Source organism: Pristiophorus japonicus, unplaced genomic scaffold (genome assembly GCF_044704955.1).
Source record: "Pristiophorus japonicus isolate sPriJap1 unplaced genomic scaffold, sPriJap1.hap1 HAP1_SCAFFOLD_35, whole genome shotgun sequence".
Taxonomy (NCBI): Eukaryota; Metazoa; Chordata; class Chondrichthyes; family Pristiophoridae; genus Pristiophorus; species Pristiophorus japonicus.
Genome location: NW_027253324.1, coordinates 6,681,850 through 6,705,322, shown reverse-complemented (window position 1 = coordinate 6,705,322; position 23,473 = coordinate 6,681,850).

Genomic DNA, 23,473 nt, shown 5'->3' with positions numbered 1-23,473 from the left:
GGAATGATGTGTGGAATGAGGTGAGGAATGATGTGTGGAATGAAGTGTGGATTGATGTGTGGAATGATGTGTGGAATGTTATGTGGTATGAGGTGTGGAATGATATTTGGAATGATGTGTGGAATGATGTGTGGAATGATGTGTGGAATGATGTGTGGAATGAGGTGTCGAATGAGGTATGGACTGATGTGTGGAATGATGTGTGGAATTTTATGTGGAATGAGGAGTGGAATGATGTTTGGAATGATGGGTCGAATTATGTGTGGAATGGTGTGTGGAATGAAGTTTGGAATGATGTGTGGAATGAGGTATGGAATGAGGTATGGACTGATGTGTGGAATGATGTGTGGAATAATTTGTGGATTGATGTGTGGAATGATGTGTGGAATGTTGTGGAATGAAGTGTGGAATGATGTGTGGAATGGGGAGTGGAATGATGTGTGGTATGAGATGTTGAATGAGATGTGGAATGATATTTGGAATGCTGTTTGGAATGATGTGTGGTATGATGTGTTGAATGAAGTGTGGATTTATGTGTGGAATGATGTAGGCAATGATGTGTTGCAAGCTGTGTGAAATGATGCGTGGAATGATGTGAGGAATGATTTGTTGATTCATATTTGGAATGATGTATTGAATTATGTGAGGAATGATGTGTGGAATGATGTGCGGGATGATGTGTGGAATCATATGAGGAATGATGTGTGGATTGATGTGAGGAATGATTTGTGAATGAGTTGTGTAATGAGGTGTGGAATGATGTGTGGAATGATGTGTGGAATGAGGTGTGGAATGATGTTTGGAATGATATGTAGAATGAAGTGTGGAATGATGTGTTGAATGATGTTTGGAATGTTGTGTGGAATGAGTTGTGGAATGAGGTGCGGAATGTGGTGCAGAATGATGTGTGGAATGATGAGTGGAATGATGTGTGCAATGATTTGTGGAATGATGTGTGGAATGATATGTGGAATGAGGTTTGGAATGAGATGTGGAATGAGGTATGGAATGATGTGTGGAATGATGTGTGTAATGGTGTGTGGAATAAAGTGTGGAATGATGTGTGGATTGATGTGTGGAATGAAGTATGGAATGAAGTGTGGGAAGATATGTGGAATGATGCGTGGAATGATATGTGGAATGATGTATTGAATGAAGTGTGGAATGATGTGTAGAATGAGGTGAGGAATGATGTGTGCAGTTATATGTGGAATGATGTATTGAATGATGTGTGGAATGATGTGTGGAATGAGGTGAGGAATGATGTGTGGAATGTTTTGGAATGATGTGTGGAATGAGGTGTCGAATGTTATGTGGAATGATGTGTGGAATGATGTGAGGAATGAGGTGTGGAATGAGGAGTGGAATGGTGTGTGGTATGAGATGTGGAATGAGGTGTTCAATGATATTTGGAATGCTGTGTGGAATGATGAGTGGTATGATGTGTTGAATGAGGTGTGGAATGATGAATGCAATGATGTATTGCATGCTGTTTGGAATGATGCGTGGAATGATGTGTGGAATGATGTGTGGAATGAGGTGTGGAATGAGGTGTGGAATGATGTTTGGAATGACGTGTGCAATGATGTGTGGAATGATGTGTTATTGAGTTGTGGAATGAGATGTGGAATGATGCATGGAATGATGCATGGAATGAGGTGTGGAATGATGTGTGGAATGAGGTGTAGGATGATGTGTGGAATAATTTGCGGTAATGACGTGTGGAATGTTGTGTTGAATGATGTATGTAATGATGCTTGGAATGATGTGTGGAATGATGCGTGAAATTTTATGAGGAATGAGGAGTGGAATGAGGTATGGACTGATGAGTGGAATGATGTGTCAAATGATGTGTGGCTTGATGTGTGGAATGATGTGTGGAAAGTTTTGGAATTATGTGTGGAATGAGGTGTCGAATGTTATGTGGAATGATGTGTGGAATGATGTGAGGAATGAGGTGTGGAATGAGGAGTGGAATCGTGTGTGGTATGAGATGTGGAATGAGGTGTGGAATGATATTTGGAATGCTGTGTGGAATGATGAGTGGTATGATGTGTTGAATGAGGTGTGGAATGATGAATGCAATGATGTATTGCATGCTGTTTGGAATGATGCGTGGAATGATGTGTGGAATGAGGAGTGGAATGGTGTGTGGTATGAGATGTGGAATGAGGTACGGAATGATATTTCGAATGCTGTGTGGAATGATGAGTGGTATGATATGTTTAATGAGGTGTGGAATGATGTATGCAATGATGAGTTGCATGCTGGTTGGTATGATGCTTGGAATGATGTGTGGAATGATTTGTGGATTTATATTTTGAATGATCTTTTGAATGATGTATGGAATGATGTTTGGAATAAGGTGAGGAATGATGTGTGGAATGATGTGTGGGATGATGTGTGGAATCATATGATGAATGATGTGTGGATTGATGTGTGGAATGATGTGTGAATGATTTGTGGAATGAGGTTTGGAATGATGTGTGGAATGATATGTGGAATCATGTGTGATATGATGTGTAGAATGACGTGTGGAATGATGTGTGGAATGAATTTTGGAATGATGTTTGAAATGGGTTTGGAATGAGGTGTGGAATGATGTGTGGAATGATGTGTGCATTGATGTTTGGAATTACGTGTGGAATGATGTGTGGAATGAGGTGTGGAATGATGTGTGGAATGACATGTGGAATGACGTGTGGAATGAGGTGTAGAACGAGGTTTGGAATGATGTGTGTAATGATGTGTGGAATGAAATGTGGAATGATGCGTGGAATGATATATGGAATGAGGAGTGGATGTTATTTGGGATGTTGTGTGGAATGATGTGTGGAATGATGTGTGGAATGATGTGTGGAATGAGGTGTGGATTGAGGTGTGAAATAATGTGAGCAATGATGTGTGCAATGCTGTGTGGAATGATATCTTGAATGATGTGTGGAATGATGCGCGGAATTATTGTTGTGATGATGTGTGGAATGCTGTGTGGAATGATGTGTGGATTGATGTGTGGAATGAGGTGTGGAATGAGGTGTGGAATGACGTGTGGACTGATGTATGGAATGATGTGTGGATTGAAGTGTGGAATGATGTGTGGAATGTTGTTGAATGATGTGTGGAATGAGGTGTGGAATGATGTGTGGATTGCTATGTGGAATGATGTGTGGAATGATGTGTGGAATGAGGTGTTGAATGATGTGTGGTATGAGATATGGAATGAGGTGTGGAATGATATTTGGAATGCTTTGTGGAATGATGTGTGGTATGATGTGTTGAATGAGGTGTGGATTGATGTGTGGAATGATGTTTGTAATGATGCGTTGCATGCTGTGTGGAATGGTGCGTGGAATGATGTGTGGAATGAGTTGTGGAATTATATTTGGAATGATGCATTGAATGATGTGTGGAATGAGGTGAGTAATGATGTATGGAATGATGTGTGGGATGATGTGTGGAATCATATGAGGAATGATGTGTGGATTGATGTGTGGAATGATGTGTGAATGAGTTGTGGAATGAGGTGTGGAATGATGTGTGGAATGATGTGCGGAATGATGTATAGAATTAAGTGTGGAATGATGTGTTAAATGATGTTTGCAATGTTGTGTGGAATTAGTTGTGGAATGAGTTGCGTAATGTAGTGTAGAATGTTGCGTGGAATGATGTGTGGAATGATGTTTGCAATGATTTGTGGAATGATGTGTGGAATGATATTTGGAATGAGGAGTGGAAGGCGATGTGTGGAATGAGGTGAGGAATGATGTGTGGAATGAAGTGTGGTAAGATGTGTGGAAAGATGTGTGGAATGATGTGTGGAATGATATGTGGAATGAGGAGTGGATGATATTTGGAATGTTGTTTGGAATGATGTGTGGATTGATGTGTGTAATGATGTGTGGAATGTTATGTGGAATGATGTATTGAATGATGTTTGGAGTGATATGTGGAATGAGGTGAGGAACGATGTGTGGAATGAAGTGTGGAATGATGTGTGGAACTTTGTGTGGAATGATGTGTGAAATGATGTGTGGAATGATGTGTGGAATGATATGTGGAATGATGTATTGAATGATGTGTGGAATGATGTGTGGAATGAGGTGAGGAACGATGTGTGGAATGAAGTGTGGAATGATGTATTGAATGATGTGTGGAATGATGTGTGGAATGAGGTGAGGAATGATGTGTGGAATGATGTGTGGAATGTTATGTGGAATGTGATGTGGAGTGATGTTTGGAATGATGTGTGGAATGATGTTTCGAATGATATCTGCAATGATTTGTGGAATGATGTGTGGAATGAGGTGAGGAATGATGTATGGAATGATGTGTGGAATGAGATGTGGAATGCGGTATGGACTGGTGTGTGGAATGATGTGTGGAATGATGTGTGGAATGTTGTGGAATGATGTGTGGAATGATGCGTGGAATGATGTGCTGAATGTTGTTTGGAATGATGTGTGGAATGATGTGTGGAATGAGTTGTGGAATCATGTGTGGAATGATTTATAGAATGACGTGTGGAATGATGTGTGGAATGTGGTATGGAATGACATGTGGAATGAAGTGTGGAATGATGTATGCAATGATGTTTTGAATTATGTGTGGAATGAGGTGTGGAATGTGGTGTGGAATGATGTGTGGAATGATGTGTGGAATGATCTGTGGAATGATGTGTGGAATGATTTGTGGAATGAGGTGAGGAATCATGTATGGAATGATTTGTGGAATGAGGTGTGGAATGATGTGTGGAATGAGGTGTGGAACGATGTGTGGAATGTTGTGTAGAATGTCTTGTGGAATGATGTATGGAATGATGTGTGACATGTTATGTGGAATGATGTGTGGAATGATGTGTGGAATGATATGTGGAATGCTGTGTGGAATGATATGTGGAATGATGCGTGGAATGATATGTTGAATGAGGTGTGGAATGATGTTTGGAATGATGTGTGGAATGATATGTGGAATGAGGTGTGGAATGATGTGTGGAAAGAGGTGTTGAATGATGTGTGGAATGATGTTTGAAATGCTATGTGGAATTATGTGTGGAATGAGGTATAAAATGACGTGTGGAATGATGTGTGGAATGATGTGCGGAATGAGACGTGCAATGATGCGTGCAATGATATGTGGAATGGGGAGTGGATGATATTTGGAATGTTGTGTCGAATGACGTTTGGAATGATGTGTGGAATGATGTATGGAATGATGTGCGAAATGAGGTGTGAAATGATGTGTGGAATGATGCGTGGAATATTATGTAGAATGAGGTGTGGAATGATGTTTGGAATGATGTGTGGAATGATGTGTGGAATGATGTGTGGATTGATGTGTGGAATGATGTGTGAATGAGTTGTGGAATGAGGTGCGGAATGTTGTGTGGAATGATGTTTGGAATGAGGTGTGGAATGATGCTTGCAATGATGTGTGGAATGATGTGCGGCATGATGTGTGAATTGAGGTGTGTAATGATGTGTGGAATGTTATGGAATGATGTGTGGAATGAGGTGTGGAATGATGTGTGGCATGATGTGTGGAATGATGTGTGGAATGATGTGTGTAATAATGTGTGGAATGAAGTGTGGAATGTCTTGTGGAATGATGAGTGCAATGAGTTGTGGAATGAGGTGTGGAAGGTTATGTGGAATGAGGTGTGGAATGATCTTTGGAATGATAGTGGAATGATGTGTGGTATGATGCGTGGATTCATATGTGGAATGAGGTGTGGAATGAGATGTGGAAGGAGCTTTGGAATGATGTGTGGAATGATGACTGGAATGCTGTGTGGAATGCTCTGTGGAATGATGTGTGGAATGATGTGTGGAATGATGTATGGAATGACGCGGTAAATGAAATGTGGAATGGTGTGTGGAATGATGTGTCGAATGATGTGTGGAATGATGTGTCGAATGATGTGTGGAATGTTGTGTGGAAATATCTGTTTTATGATGTGTGGAACGAGGTGTGAAATGAGTTGTGGAATGATGTGTGGAATGATGTATGGAATTAGCTGTGGAATGATGCGTGGAAAGTTGTGTGGAATGAAATGTGGAATGTTGTATTGAATGATGTGTGGAATGATGTGTGGATTGATGTGTGGAATGATGTAAGGAATGTTGTTGAATGATGTGTGGAATGAGGTGTGGAATGATGTGTGGAATGCTATGTGGAATGATGTGTGGAATGATGTGTGGAATGAAGTGTTGAATAATGTGTGGTATGAGATATGGAATGAGGTGTGGAATGATATTTGGAATGCTTTGTGGAATGATGTGTGGTATGATGTGTTGAATGAGGTGTTGCTTGATGTGTGGAATGATGTATGCAATGATGTGTTGCATGCTGTGTGGAATGAGGCGTGGAATGATGTCTGGAATGAGTTGTGGATTTATATTTGGAATGATGCAATGAATGATGTGTGGAATGAGGTGAGTAATGATGTATGAAATGATGTGTGGGATGATGAGTGGAATCATATGAGGAATGATGTGTGGATTGATGTGTGGAATGATGTGTGAATGAGTTGTGGAATGAGGTGTGGAATGATGTGTGGAAAGTTGTGCGGAATGATGTGTAGAAGTAAGTGTGGAATGATGTGTTGAATGATGTTTGGAATGTTGTGTGGAATTAGTTGTGGAATGATGTATTGAATGATGTTTGGAATGATGTGTGGAATGAGGTGAGGAACGATGTGTGGAATGAAGTCTGGAATGATGTGTGGAATGCTGTGTGGAATGATGTGTGGAATGATGTATGGAATGATGTGTGGAATGACGTGTAGAATGATGTGTGGAATGATGTGTGGAATGATGTGTGGAATGATATGTGGAATGATGTATTGAATTATGTGTGGAATGATGTGTGGACTGAGGTGAGGAATGATGTGTGGAATGATGTGTGGAATGCTATGTGGAATGTGATGTGGAAGGATGTTTGGAATGTTGTGTGGAATTAGCTGTGGAATGAGGTGCGTAATGTGGTGTAGAATGATGTGTGGAATGATGTTTGCAATGATTTGTGGAATAATGTGTGGAATGATATGTGGAATGAGGTGTGGAAGGCGATGTGGAATGAGGTGTGGAATGAAGTGTGGAATGATGTGTGGAATGATGGCTGGAATGTTGTATGGCAAGATGTGTGGAATGATGTGTAGAACGAGGTGTGGAATGAGGTATGGAATGATATGTGGAATGATGTGTGGAATGAGTGGTGGAATGATGCGTGGAATGATGTGTGGAATGATATGAGGAATGATGTCTTCAATGATGTGTGGAATGATGTGTGGAATGAGGTGAGGAATGATGTGTGGAATGAAGTGTGGTAAGATGTGTGGAAAGAGGTGTGGAATGATGTGTGGAATGATATGTGGAATGAGGAGTGTATGATATTTGGAATGTTGTTTGGAATGATGTGTGGATTGATGTGTGTAATGATGTGTGGAATGTTATGTGGAATGATGTATTGAATGATGTTTGGAATGATGTGTGGAATGAGGTGAGGAACGATGTGTGGAATGAAGTGTGGAATGATGTGTGGAATGCTGTGTGGAATGATGTGTTAAATGATGTGTGGAATGATGTGTGGAATGATATGTGGAATGTTGTATTGAATGATTTGTGGAATGATGTGTGGAATGAGGTGAGGAACGATGTGTGGAATGAAGTGTGGAATGATGTGTGGAATGCTGTGTGGAATGATGTTTGGAATGATGTGTGGAATGATGTGTGGAATGATATGTGGAATGATGTATTGAATGATGTGTGGGATGATGTGTGGAATGAGGTGAGGAATAATGTGTGGAATGATGTGTGGAATGTTATGTGGAATGTGATGTGGAATGATGTGTGGAATGATGTGTCGAATGATATCTGCAATGATTTGTGGAATGATGTGTCGATTGATATCTGGAAAGATGTTTGGAATGATGTGTGGAATGCGGTATGGACTGGTGTGTGGAATGATGTGTGGAATGATGTGTGGAATATTGTGGAATGATGTGTGGAATGATGCGTGGAATGATGTGTTGAATGTTGTTTGGAATGATGTGTGGAATTATGTGTGGAATGAGTTGTGGAATCATGTGTGGAATGATTTTTAGAATGACGTGTGGAATGATGTGTGGAATGCTGTGTGGAATGATGTGTGGAATGAAGTGTAGAATGATGTGTGGAATGATGTATGGAATGTTGTGTGGAATGAGGTTTGGAATGATGTGTGGAATGATGTGTGGAATGATGTATGCAATGATGTTTTGAATTATCTGTGGAATGAGGTGTGGAATGTGGTGAGGAATGATGCGTGGAATGATGTGTGGAATGATCTGTGGAATGATGTGTGGAATGATTTGTGGAATGAGGTGAGGAATGATGTATGGAATGATGTGTGGAATGAGGTGTGGAATGATGTGTGGAATGAGGTGTGGAACGATGTGTGGAATGTTGTGTGGAATGATGTGTGGAATGATATGTGCAATGCTGTGTGGAATGATGTGTGGAATGATGCGTGAAATGATATCTTGAATGAGGTGTCGAATGATGTTTGGAATGATGTGTGGAATGATGTGTGGAATGATGCGTGGAATGATATGTGGAATGAGGTGTGGAATGATGTGTGGAAAGAGGTGTTGAATGATGTGTGGAATGATGTGTGAAATGCTATGTGGAATGATGTGTGGAATGAGGTGTGAAATGACGTGTGGAATGATGTGTCCACTGATGTGTGGAATGAGATGTGCAATGATGCGTGGAATGATATGTAGAATGAGGAGTGGATGATATTTGGAATGTTGTGTGGAATGACGTTTGGAATGATGTGTGGAATGATGTGCGGAATAAGGTGTGAAATGATGTGTGCAATGATGCGTGGAATTTTATGTGGAATGAGGTGTGGAATGATGTTTGGAATGATGTGTGGATTGATGTGTGGAATGATGTGTAAATGAGTTGTGGAATCAGGTGTGGAATGATGTGTGGAATGATGTTTGGAATGAGTTGTGGAATGAGATGTGGAATGAGCTTTGGAATGATGTGTGGAATGATGTGTGCAATGCTGTGTGGAATACTGTGTGGAATGATGTGTGGAATGATGTGTGGAATGATGTATAGAATGACGCGTTAAATGAAATGTGGAATTGTGTGTGGAATGATGTGTCGAATGATATGTGGAATGATGTGTGGAATGATGTGTGGAATGTTGTGTGGAAAGATCTCTTTAATGATGTGTGGAACGAGGTGTGAAATGAGTTGTGGAATGATGTGTGGAATGATGTGTGGAATGAGATGTGGAATGATGCATGGAATGATGTGTGGAATGATGTGTGGTATGAGGTATGGAATGATGTTTTGAATTATGTATGGAATGAGGTGCTGAATGTGGTGTGGAATGATGTATGCAACGATGTGTGCAATGATGTGTGGAATGTTGCGTGGAATGATGTGTGGAATGATATTTGGAATGAGGTTTGGAATAATTTGTGGAATGATGTGTGGAATGATGAGTGGAATGATGTGTGGAATGATATGTAGAATGTTGTATTGAATGATGCGTGGAATGATGTGTGGAATGAGGTGAGGAATGATGTGTGGAATGAAGTGTGGAAAGATGTGTGAAATGGTATGTGGAACGAGGTGTGGAATGAGATGTGGAATGATGCGTGGAATGATATGTGGAATGAGGTGCGAATGATATTTGGAATGTTGTTTGGAATGATGTGTGGATTGATGTGTGTAATGATCTGTATAATGTTATGGAATGTTGTGTGGAATGAGGAGTGGAACGATGTTTGGAATGATGTGTAGAATGATGTGTATCATGATGTGTGGATTGACGTGTGTAATGATGTGTAATGTTATGGCATGATGTGTGGAATGAAGTGTGGAATGATGTGTGGCATGATGTGTGGAATGATATGTGGAATGATGTATTGAATGATGTGTGGAATATGTGAGGAATGATGTTTGCAATGATGTGTGGAATGATGTGTGGAATGAAGTATAGAATGATGTGTGGAATGATGTTTCGAATGATATCTGGAATGATGTGTGGAATGATGTGTGGAATGATGTTTGGAATGATGTGTGGCATGATGTGTGGAATGATGTGTGGTTTGATGTGTGGAATGATGTGTGTAATGTTATGGAATGATGTGTGGAATGAGGTATGGAATGATCTGTCAATGATGTGTGGAAAGATGTGTGGAAAGATATGTGTTCTAACGTGTGGAATGATGTATGGAATAATGTTTGGAATGATGTGTGGAATGATGTGTGGAATGATGTGTGGATTGATGTGTGTAATGATGCGTGAATGAGTTGTGGAATGAGGTGTGGAATCATGTTTGGAATGAGGTGGGGCATGATGTTTAGAATGATGTGTAGAATGAAGTGTGGAATGATGTGTTGAAATATGAGTGGAATGTTGTGAGGAATGAGTTGTGGAATGAGGTTTGGAATGATGTGTGGAATGAGGTGTGGAATGATGTGTGGAATGATGTGTGGAATGATGTATGTAATGATGTTTTGAATTATGTATGGAATGAGGTGCTGAATGTGGTGTGGAATGATGTGTGCTAAGATGTGTGCAATGATGTGTGGAATGTTCTGTGGAATGATGTGTGGAATGATGTTTGGAATAAGGATTGGAATGATTTGTGGAATGAGGTTCGGCATGATGTGCGGAATGATGTGTGGAATGTTGTGTGGAATGATGTGTGGAATGATGTGAGGAATGATGTGTGGAAGGAAGTGTGGAAACATGTGTGGAATGTTATGTGGAACGAGGTGTCGAATGGCATGTGGAATGATGCGTGGAATGATATGTGGAATGAGGTGTGAATGATGTGTGGAATGTTGTTTGGAATGATGTGTGGATTGATGTGTGTAATGATCTTATAATGTTATGGAATGTTGTGTGGAATGAGGTGTGGAACGATGTTTGGAATGATGTGTGGAATGACGTGTATCATGATGTGTGGATTGACGTGTGTAATGATTGTGGAATGTTATGGCATGATGTGTGGAATAAGGTGTGGAATCATATGTGGAATGAGGTGTGGAATGAGATGTGGAATGAGGTTTGGAATGATGTGTGGAATGATGTGTGGAATGATGTGTGGAATGAGGTGAGGAATGATGTGTGGAATGAAGTGTGGAAAGATGTGTGAAATGATATGTGGAACGAGGTGTGGAATGAGATGTGGAATGATGCGTGGAATGATATGTGGAATGAGGTGCGAATGATATTTGGAATGTTGTTTGGAATGATGTGTGGATTGATGTGTGTAATGATCTGTATAATGTTATGGAATGTTGTGTGGAATGAGGAGTGGAACGATGTTTGGAATGATGTGTAGAATGATGTGTATCATGATGTGTGGATTCACGTGTGTAATGATGTGTAATGTTATGGCATGATGTGTGGAATGAAGTGTGGAATGATGTGTGGCATGATGTGCGGAATGATATGTGGAATGATGTATTGAATGATGTGTGGAATGATGTTTCGAATGATATCTGGAATGATGTGTGGAATGATGTGTGGAATGATGTTTGGAATGATGTGTGGCATGATGTGTGGAATGATGTGTGGTTTGATGTGTGGAATGATGTGTGTAATGTTATGGAATGATGTGTGGAATGAGGTATGGAATGATCTGTCAATGATGTGTGGAAAGATGTGTGGAAAGATATGTGTTCTAACGTGTGGAATGATGTATGGAATAATGTTTGGAATGATGTGTGGAATGATGTGTGGAATGATGTGTGGATTGATGTGTGTAATGATGCGTGAATGAGTTGTGGAATGAGGTGTGGAATCATGTTTGGAATGAGGTGGGGCATGATGTTTAGAATGATGTGTAGAATGAAGTGTGGAATGATGTGTTGAAATATGAGTGGAATGTTGTGAGGAATGAGTTGTGGAATGAGGTTTGGAATGATGTGTGGAATGAGGTGTGGAATGATGTGTGGAATGATGTGTGGAATGATGTATGTAATGATGTTTTGAATTATGTATGGAATGAGGTGCTGAATGTGGTGTGGAATGATGTGTGCTAAGATGTGTGCAATGATGTGTGGAATGTTCTGTGGAATGATGTGTGGAATGATGTTTGGAATAAGGATTGGAATGATTTGTGGAATGAGGTGTGGAATGAGATGTGGAATGAGGTTCGGCATGATGTGCGGAATGATGTGTGGAATGTTGTGTGGAATGATGTGTGGAATGATGTGAGGAATGATGTGTGGAAGGAAGTGTGGAAACATGTGTGGAATGTTATGTGGAACGAGGTGTCGAATGGCATGTGGAATGATGCGTGGAATGATATGTGGAATGAGGTGTGAATGATGTGTGGAATGTTGTTTGGAATGATGTGTGGATTGATCTGTGTAATGATCTTATAATGTTATGGAATGTTGTGTGGAATGAGGTGTGGAACGATGTTTGGAATGATGTGTGAAATGACGTGTATCATGATGTGTGGATTGACGTGTGTAATGATTGTGGAATGTTATGGCATGATGTGTGGAATAAGGTGTGGAATCATATGTGGAATGAGGTGTGGAATGAGATGTGGAATGAGGTTTGGAATGATGTGTGGAACGATGTGTGGAATGCTGTGTGGAATGATGTGTGGAATGAAGTGTAGAATGATGTGTGGAATGATGTATGGAATGTTGTGTGGAATGAGGTTTGGAATGATGTGTGGAATGATGTGTGGAATGATGTATGCAATGATGTTTTGAATTATCTGTGGAATGAGGTGTGGAATGTGGTGTGGAATGATGCTTGGAATGATGTGTGGAATGATCTGTGGAATGATGTGTGGAATGATTTGTGGAATGAGGTGAGGAATGATGTATGGAATGATGTGTGGAATGAGGTGTGGAATGATGTGTGGAATGAGATGTGGAACGATGTGTGGAATGTTGTGTGGAATTATGTGTGGAATGATATGTGCAATGCTGTGTGGAATGATGTGTGGAATGATGCGTGGAATGATATCTTGAATGAGGTGTGGAATGATGTTTGGAATGATGTGTGGAATGATGTGTGGAATGATGCGTGGAATGATATGTGGAATGAGGTGTGGAATGATGTGTGGAAAGAGGTGTTGAATGATGTGTGGAATGATGTGTGAAATGCTATGTGGAATGATGTGTGGAATGAGGTGTGAAATGACGTGTGGAATGATGTGTCCACTGATGTGTGGAATGAGATGTGCAATGATGCGTGGAATGATATGTAGAATGAGGAGTGGATGATATTTGGAATGTTGTGTGGAATGACGTTTGGAATGATGTGTGGAATAATGTGCGGAATAAGGTGTGAAATGATGTGTGCAATGATGCGTGGAATTTTATGTGGAATGAGGTGTGGAATGATGTTTGGAATGATGTGTGGATTGATGTGTGGAATGATGTGTGAATGAGTTGTGGAATCAGGTGTGGAATGATGTGTGGAATGATGTTTGGAATGAGTTGTGGAATGAGATGTGGAATGAGATGTGGAATGAGCTTTGGAATGATGTGTGGAATGATGTGTGCAATGCTGTGTGGAATACTGTGTGGAATGATGTGTGGAATGAGGTGTGGAATGATGTATAGAATGACGCGTTAAATGAAATGTGGAATTGTGTGTGGAATGATGTGTCGAATGATGTGTGGAATGATGTGTGGAATGATGTGTGGAATGTTGTGTGGAAAGATCTCTTTAATGATGTGTGGAACGAGGTGTGAAATGAGTTGTGGAATGATGTGTGGAATGATGTGTGGAATGAGATTTGGAATGATGCATGGAATGATGTGTGGAATGATGTGTGGTATGATGTATGGAATGATGTTTTGAATTATGTATGGAATGAGGTGCTGAATGTGGTGTGGAATGATGTGTGCAACGAAGTGTGCAATGATGTGTGGAATGTTGCGTGGAATGATGTGTGGAATGATATGTAGAATGTTGTATTGAATGATGTGTGGAATGATGTGTGGAATGAGGTGAGGAATGATGTGTGGAATGAAGTGTGGAAAGATGTGTGAAATGATATGTGGAACGAGGTGTGGAATGAGATGTGGAATGATGCGTGGAATGATATGTGGAATGAGGTGCGAATGATATTTGGAATGTTGTTTGGAATGATGTGTGGATTGATGTGTGTAATGATCTGTATAATGTTATGGAATGTTGTGTGGAATGAGGAGTGGAACGGTGTTTGGAATGATGTGTGGAATGATGTGTAACATGATGTGTGGATTGACGTGTGTAATGATGTGTGGAATGTTATGGCATGATGTGTGGAATGAAGTGTGGAGTGATGTGTGGCATGATGTGTGGAATGATATGTGGAATGATGTATTGAATGATGTGTGGAATATGTGAGGAATGATGTTTGCAATGATGTGTGGAATGATGTGTGGAATGAAGTATAGAATGATGTGTGGAATGATGTTTCGAATGATATCTGGAATGATGTGTGGAATGATGTGTGGAATGATGTTTGGAATGATGTCTGGCATGATGTGTGGAATGATTTGTGGTTTGATGTGTGGAATGATGTGTGTAATGTTATGGAATGATGTGTGGAATGAGGTATGGAATGATCTGTCAATGATGTGTGGAAAGATGTGTGGAAAGATATGTGTTCTAACGTGTGGAATGATGTATGGAATAATTTTTGGAATGATGTGTGTAATGATGTGTGGAATGATGTGTGGATTGATGTGTGTAATGATGCGTGAATGAGTTGTGGAATGAGGTGTGGAATCATGTTTGGAATGAGGTGGGGCATGATGTTTAGAATGATGTGTAGAATGAAGTGTGGAATGATGTGTTGAAATATGAGTGGAATGTTGTGAGGAATGAGTTGTGGAATGATGTGTGGAATAAGGTTTGGAATGATTTGTGGAATGAGGTGTGGAATGAGATGTGGAATGAGGTTCGGAATGATGTGTGGAATGATGTGTGGAATGTTGTGTGGAATGATGTGTGGAATGATGTGAGGAATGATGTGTGGAATAATGTATGGAATGACACGGTAAATGAAATGTGGAATGCTGTGTGGAATGATGTGTGGAATGATGTGTGGAAGGAAGTGTGGAAACATGTGTGGAATGTTATGTGGAACGAGGTGTGGAATGGCATGTGGAATGATGCGTGGAATGATATGTGGAATGAGGTGTGAATGATGTGTGGAATGTTGTTTGGAATGATGTGTGGATTGATGTGTGTAATGATCTTATAATGTTATGGAATGTTGTGTGGAATGAGGTGTTGAACGATGTTTGGAATGATGTGTGGAATGACGTGTATCATGATGTGTGGATTGACGTGTGTAATGATTGTGGAATGTTATGGCATGATGTGTGGAATAAGGTGTGGAATCATATGTGGAATGAGGTGTGGAATGAGATGTGGAAAGAGGTTTGGAATGATGTGTGAAATGACGTGTGGAATGATGTGCCGAATGATGTGTGGAATGAGATGTGCAATGATGCGTGGAATGATATGTGGAATGAGGAGTGATGTGTGGAATAATGTATGGAATGACACGGTAAATGAAATGTGGAACGGTGTGTGGAATGATGTGTGGAATAATGTGTGGAATTATGTGTGAAATGATGTGTGGAATGAGATGTGGTATGATGCGTGGAATGATGTGTGGAATGATATGTGGAATGATGTGCTGAATGATGTGTGGAATAATGTGTGGAATGAGGTGAGTAATGATGTGTGGAAAGATGTGTGCAATGATGTGTGGAATGTTTTGTGGATTGATGTCTGCAATAATCTGTGGAATGTTATGAAATGTTGTGTGGAATGAGGTGTGGAATGATGTTTGGAATGATGTGTGGAATGATGTGTGGCATGATGTGTGGATTGACGTGTGTAATGATGTGTGGAATGTTAGGGCATGATGTGCCAAATGAGGTGTGGAATGAAGTGTGGCATGATGTGTGGAATGATATGTGGAATGATGTATTGAATGATTTGTGGAATGATGTGAGGAATGATGTTTGGAATGATGTGTGGAATGATGTGTTGAATGATGTATTGAATGACGTGTGGAATGATGTGTGGAATGATATCTGGAATGATGTGTGGAATGAGGTATGGAATGATCTGTCAATGATGTGTGGAAAGATGTGCGGAGTGATGTGTGTAATAATGTATGGAATGATGCAAGGAATGATGTTTGGAATGATGTGTGGAATGATGTGTGGAATGATGTGTGGACTGATGTGTGTAATGGTGCTTGAATGAGTTGTGGAATGAGGTGTGGAATGATGTGTGGAATGATGATTGGAATGAGGTGTGGAATGATGTTTGGAATGATGTGTAGAATGATATGTGGAATGATGTGTTGAATGATGTGTGGAATAATGTGTGGAATGAGGTGTGGAATGATGTGTGGAAAGATGTGTGCAATGATGTGTGGAATGTTTTGTGGAATGATGTGTGCAATGAGTTGTGGAATGAGGTGTGGAATGATCTTTGGAATGAGGTTTGGAATGATGTGTGGAATGATGTGTGGAATGAAGCGTGCAATGATTTGTGGAATGTTGAATGGAATTGAGGTTTGGAATGATGTGTGGAATGATGTGTGGAATGAAGCGTGCAATGATTTGTGGAATGTTGAATGGAATGACGCAGTAAATGACATGTGGAATGGTGTGTGGAATGATGTGTGGATATATGTGTGGAATGAAGTGTGGAATGAAGTGTGGAAAAGTGTGTGGAATGATGTGTGGAATGATGTTGTTGAATGATGTGTGGAATGTTGTGTGGAATGATGCGTTTAATGATGTGTGGAACGAGGTGTGAAATGAGCTGTGAAATGCTGTGTGGAATGATGTGTGGAATGAGATGTGGAATGATGTGTGGAATTGTGTGTGGAATGATGTGTGGAATGAGATGTGGAATGAGGTATGGACTGATGTGTGGAATGAGATGTGGAATGATGTGTTGAAAGATGAGTGGAATGAGGTTTGGAATGATGTGTGGAATGATGTGTGGAATGATGCTTGGAATGATGTGTGGAATGATGTGTGGAATGATGTAAGGAATGATGCAGTAAATGAAATGTGGAATGCTGCGTGGAATGATGTGTGGAATGATGTGTGGAATGAAGTGTGGAATGAAGTGTGGAAAGATGTGTGGAATGACGTGTGGAATGATATCTGGAATGAGATGTGGAATGAGGTATGGACTGATGTGTGGAATGAGATGTGGAATGATGTGTTGAAAGATGAGTGGAATGATGTGTGGAATGAGTTGGGAATGTGGTTTGGAATGAAGTGTGCAAAGATGTGTGCAATAATGTGTGGAATGTTTTGTGGAATGATGTGTGCAATGAGTTGTGGAATGAGGTGTGGAATGTTTTGTTGAATGAGGTGTGGAATGATCTTTGGAATGAGGTTTGGATAGATGTGTGGAATGATGTGTGGAATGCTGTGTTGAATGCTGTGTGGAATGATGTGTGGAATGATGTGTGGAATGATGTATGGAATGACGCGGTAAATGAATTGTGGAATGGTGTGTGGAATGATGTGTCGAATGATGTGTGGAATGATGTGTGGAATGATGTGTGGAATGGTGTGTGGAATGATGTGTGAAATGAGATGTGGAATGATGTGTGGAATGATGTGTGGAATGAGATGTGGAATGATGCGTGGAATGATGTGTGGAATGATGTGTGGACTGATGTATGGAATGACGCGGTAAATGAAATGTGGAATGGTGTGTGGAATGTTGTATTGAATGATGTGTGGAATGATGTGTGGAATGAGGTAAGGAATGATGTGTGGAATGAAGTGTGGAAACATGTGTGAAATGGTATGTGGAACGAGGTGTGGAATGAGATGTGGAATGATGCGTAGAATGACATGTGGAAAGAGGTGTGAATGATATTTGGAATGTTGTTTGGAATGATGTGTGGATTGATGTGTGTAATGATCTGCATAATGTTATGGAATGTTGTGTGGAATGAGGAGTGGAACGATGTTTGGAATGATGTGTGGACTGATGTGTATCATGATGTGTGGATTGACGTGTGTAATGATGTGTGGAATGTTATGGCATGATGTGTGGAATGAGGTGTGGAATGATGTGTGGCATGATGTCTGGAATGATATGTGGAATTATGTATTGAATGATGTGTGGAATATGTGAGGAATGATGTTTGCAATGATGTGTGGAATTATGTGTGGAATGAAGTATAGAATGATATGTGGAATGATGTGTCGAATGATATCTGGAATGATGTGTCGAATGATGTGTGGAATGATGTTTGGAATGATGTGTGGCATGATGTGCGGAATGATGTGTGGATTGATGTGTGGAATGATGTGTGTAATGTTATGGAATGATGTGTGGAATGAGGTATGGAATGATCTGTCAATGATGTGTGGAAAGATGTGTGGAATGATATGTGTTCTAATGTGTGGAATGATGTATGGAATGATGTTTGGAATTATGTGTGGAATGATGCGTGGAATGATGTGTGGATTCATGTGTGTAATGATGCGTGAATGAGTTGTGGATTGAGGTGTGGAATGATGTGTGGAATGATGTTTGGAATGAGGTGGGGAATGAGGTTTAGAATGATGTGTACAATGAAGTGTGGAATCATGTGTTGAAATATGAGTGGAATGTTGTGAGGAATGAGTTGTGGAATGAGGTTTGGAATGATGTGTGGAATGAGGTGTGGAATGATGTGTGGAATGATGTGTGGAATTATGTATGTAATGATGTTTTGAATTATGTATGGAATGAGGTGCTGAATGTGGTGTGGAATGATGTGTGCAAAGATGTGTGCAATGATGTGTGAAATGTTTTGTGGAATGATGTGTGGAATGATATTTGGAATAAAGTTTGGAATGATTTGTGGAATGATGTGTGGAATGATGCGTGGAATCATATGTGGAATGAGGTGTGGAATGAGATGTGGAATGAGGTTTGGAATGATGTGTGGAATGATATGTGGAATCATGTGTGATATGATGTGTAGAATGACGTGTGGAATGATGTGTGGAATGAATTTTGGAATGATGTTTGAAATGGGTTTGGAATGAGGTGTGGAATGAGTTGGGAATGTGGTTTGGAATGAAGTGTGCAAAGATGTGTGCAATAATGTGTGGAATGTTTTGTGGAATGATGTGTGCAATGAGTTGTGGAATGAGGTGTGGAATGTTTTGTGGAATGAGGTGTGGAATGATCTTTGGAATGAGGTTTGGATAGATGTGTGGAATGATGTGTGGAATGCTGTGTTGAATGCTGTGTGGAATGATGTGTGGAATGATGTGTGGAATGATGTATGGAATGACGCGGTAAATGAATTGTGGAATGGTGTGTGGAATGATGTGTCGAATGATGTGTGGAATGATGTGTGGAATGATGTGTGGAATGGTGTGTGGAATGATGTGTGAAATGAGATGTGGAATGATGTGTGGAATGATGTGTGGAATGAGATGTGGAATGATGCGTGGAATGATGTGTGGAATGATGTGTGGACTGATGTATGGAATGACGCGGTAAATGAAATGTGGAATGGTGTGTGGAATGTTGTATTGAATGATGTGTGGAATGATGTGTGGAATGAGGTGAGGAATGATGTGTGGAATGAAGTGTGGAAACATGTGTGAAATGGTATGTGGAACGAGGTGTGGAATGAGATGTGGAATGATGCGTAGAATGACATGTGGAAAGAGGTGTGAATGATATTTGGAATGTTGTTTGGAATGATGTGTGGATTGATGTGTGTAATGATCGGCATAATGTTATGGAATGTTGTGTGGAATGAGGAGTGGAACGATGTTTGGAATGATGTGTGGACTGATGTGTATCATGATGTGTGGATTGACGTGTGTAATGATGTGTGGAATGTTATGGCATGATGTGTGGAATGAGGTGTGGAATGATGTGTGGCATGATGTCTGGAATGATATGTGGAATTATGTATTGAATGATGTGTGGAATATGTGAGGAATGATGTTTGCAATGATGTGTGGAATTATGTGTGGAATGAAGTATAGAATGATATGTGGAATGATGTGTCGAATGATATCTGGAATGATGTGTCGAATGATGTGTGGAATGATGTTTGGAATGATGTGTGGCATGATGTGCGGAATGATGTGTGGATTGATGTGTGGAATGATGTGTGTAATGTTATGGAATGATGTGTGGAATGAGGTATGGAATGATCTGTCAATGATGTGTGGAAAGATGTGTGGAATGATATGTGTCCTAATGTGTGGAATGATGTATGGAATGATGTTTGGAATTATGTGTGGAATGATGCGTGGAATGATGTGTGGATTCATGTGTGTAATGATGCGTGAATGAGTTGTGGATTGAGGTGTGGAATGATGTGTGGAATGATGTTTGGAATGAGGTGGGGAATGAGGTTTAGAATGATGTGTAGAATGAAGTGTGGAATCATGTGTTGAAATATGAGTGGAATGTTGTGAGGAATGAGTTGTGGAATGAGGTTTGGAATGATGTGTGGAATGAGGTGTGGAATGATGTGTGGAATGATGTGTGGAATTATGTATGTAATGATGTTTTGAATTATGTATGGAATGAGGTGCTGAATGTGGTGTGGAATGATGTGTGCAAAGATGTGTGCAATGATGTGTGAAATGTTTTGTGGAATGATGTGTGGAATGATATTTGGAATAAAGTTTGGAATGATTTGTGGAATGATGTGTGGAATGATGCGTGGAATCATATGTGGAATGAGGTGTGGAATGAGATGTGGAATGAGGTTTGGAATGATGTGTGGAATGATGTGTGGAATGTTGTGTGGAATGATGTGTGGAATGATGTGAGGAATGATGTGTGGAATAATGTATGGAATGACACGGTAAATGAAATGTGGAATGATGTGTGGAATGATGTGTGGAATGATGTGTGGAATGAAGTGTGGAAAGATGTGTCGAATGATATGTGGAACGAGGTTTGGAATGAGATGTGGAATGATGCGTGGAATGATATGTGGAATAAGGTTTGAATGATATTTGGAATGTTTTTTGGAATGATGTGTGGATTGATGTGTGTAATGATCTGTAGAATGTTATGGATTGTTGTGTGGAATGAGGAGTGGAACGGTGTTTGGAATGATGTGTGGAATGATGTGTAACATGATGTGTGGATTGACGTGTGTAATGATGTGTGGAATGTTATGGCATGATGTGTGGAATGAGGTGTGGAATGATGTGTGGCATGATGTGTGGAATGATATGTGGAATGATGTATTGAATGATGTGTGGAATGATGTGAGGAATGATGTTTGCAATGATGTGTGGAATGATGTGTGGAATGAAGTATAGAATGATGTGTGGACTGATGTATCGCATGATATCTGGAATGATGTGTGGAATGATGTGTGGAATGATGTTTGGAATGATGTGTGGCATGATGTGTGGAATGATGTGTGAATTGATGTGTGGAATGATGTGTGTAATGTTATTCAATGGTGTCTGGAATGAGGTATGGAATGATCTGTCAATGATGTGTGGAAAGATGTGTGGAATGATATGTGTTCTACTGTGTGGAATGATGTATGGAATAATGTTTGGAATGATGTGTGGAATGATGTGTGGATGATGTGTGGATTGGTGTGAGTAATGATGCGTGAATGAGTTGTGGAATGAGGTGTGGAATCATGTTTGGAATGAGGTGGGGCATGATGTTTAGAATGATGTGTAGAATGAAGTGTGGAATGATGTGTTGAAATATGAGTGGAATGTTGTGAGGAATGAGTTGTGGAATGAGGTTTGGAATGATGTGTGGAATGAGGTGTGGAATGATGTGTGGAATGATGTGTGGAATGATGTATGTAATGATGTTTTGAATTATGTATGGAATGAGGTGCTGAATGTGGTGTGGAATGATGTGTGCAACGATGTGTGCAATGATGTGTGGAATGTTTTGTGGAATGATGTGTGGAATGAAATTTGGAATGAGGTTTGGAATAATTTGTGGAATGATGTGTGGAATGATGAGTGGAATCATATGTAGATGATGTGTGCAACGATGTGTGCAATGATGTGTGGAATGTTTTGTGGAATGATGTGTGGAATGATATTTGGAATGAGGTTTGGAATAATCTGTGGAATGATGTGTGGAATGATGAGTGGAATCATATGTGGAATGAGGTGTGGAATGAGATGTGGAATGAGGTTTGGAATGATGTGTGGAATGATGTGTGGAATGTTGTGTGGAATGATGTGTGGAATGATGTGAGGAATGATGTGTGGAATAATGAATGGAATGACACGGTAAATGAAATGTGGAATGGTGTGTGGAAAGATGTGTGGAATGATGTGTGGAATGAGGTGAGGAATGATGTGTGGAATGAAGTGTGGAAAGATGTGTGGAATGATATGTGGAACGAGGTGTGGAATGAGATGTGGAATGATGCGTGGAATGATATGTGGAATGAGGTGTGAATGATGTGTGGAATGTTGTTTGGAATGATGTGTGGAATGATGTGTATGATGATGTGTGGATTGACGTGTGTAATGATTTTGGAATGTTATGGAATGATGTTTGGAATGAGATATGGAATGATCTTTCAATGTGTGTAAAGATGTGTGGAATGATATGTGTTCTAATATGTGGAATGATGTATGGAATTATGTTTGGAATGATGTGTGGAATGATGCGTGGAATGATGTGTGGATTGATGTGTGTAATGATGCGTGAATGAGTTGTGGAATGAGGTGTGGAATGATATGTGGAATGATGTTTAGAATGAGGTGCGGAATGAGGTTTAGAATGATGTGTAGAATGAAGTGTGGAATCATGTGTTGAAATATGAGTGGAATGTTGTGAGGAATGAGTTGTGGAATGAGGTTTGGAATGATGTGTGGAATGAGGTGTGGAATGATGTGTGGAATGATGTGTGGAATGATGTATGTAATGATGGTTTGAATTATGTATGGAATGAGGTGCTGAATTTGGTGTGGAATGATGTGTGCAAAGATGTGTGTGATGATGTGTGGAATGCTTTGTGGAGTGATGTTTGGAATGATCTTTGGAATGAGGTTTGGAATGATTTGTGGAATGATGTGTGGAATGATGCGTGGAATCATATGAGGAATGAGGTGTGGAATGAGATGTGGAATGAGGTTTGGAAAGATGTGTGGAATGATGTGTGGAATGCTGTGTGGAATGATGTGTGGAATAATGTGTGGAATGAAGTGTGGAACGATGTGTGGAATGATGTGTGGAATTATGTATGGAATGATGTGTGGAATGTTGTGTTGAAAGATGTGTTTAATGATGTGTGGACCTAGGTGTGAAATGAGGTGTGGAATTATGTGTGAAATGATGTGTGGAATGAGATGTGAAATGATGCGTGGAATGATGTGTGGAATGATATGAGGAATGATGTGCTGAATGATGTGTGGAATAATGTGTGGAATGAGGTGAGTAATGACGTGTGGAAAGATGTGTACAATGATGTGTGGAA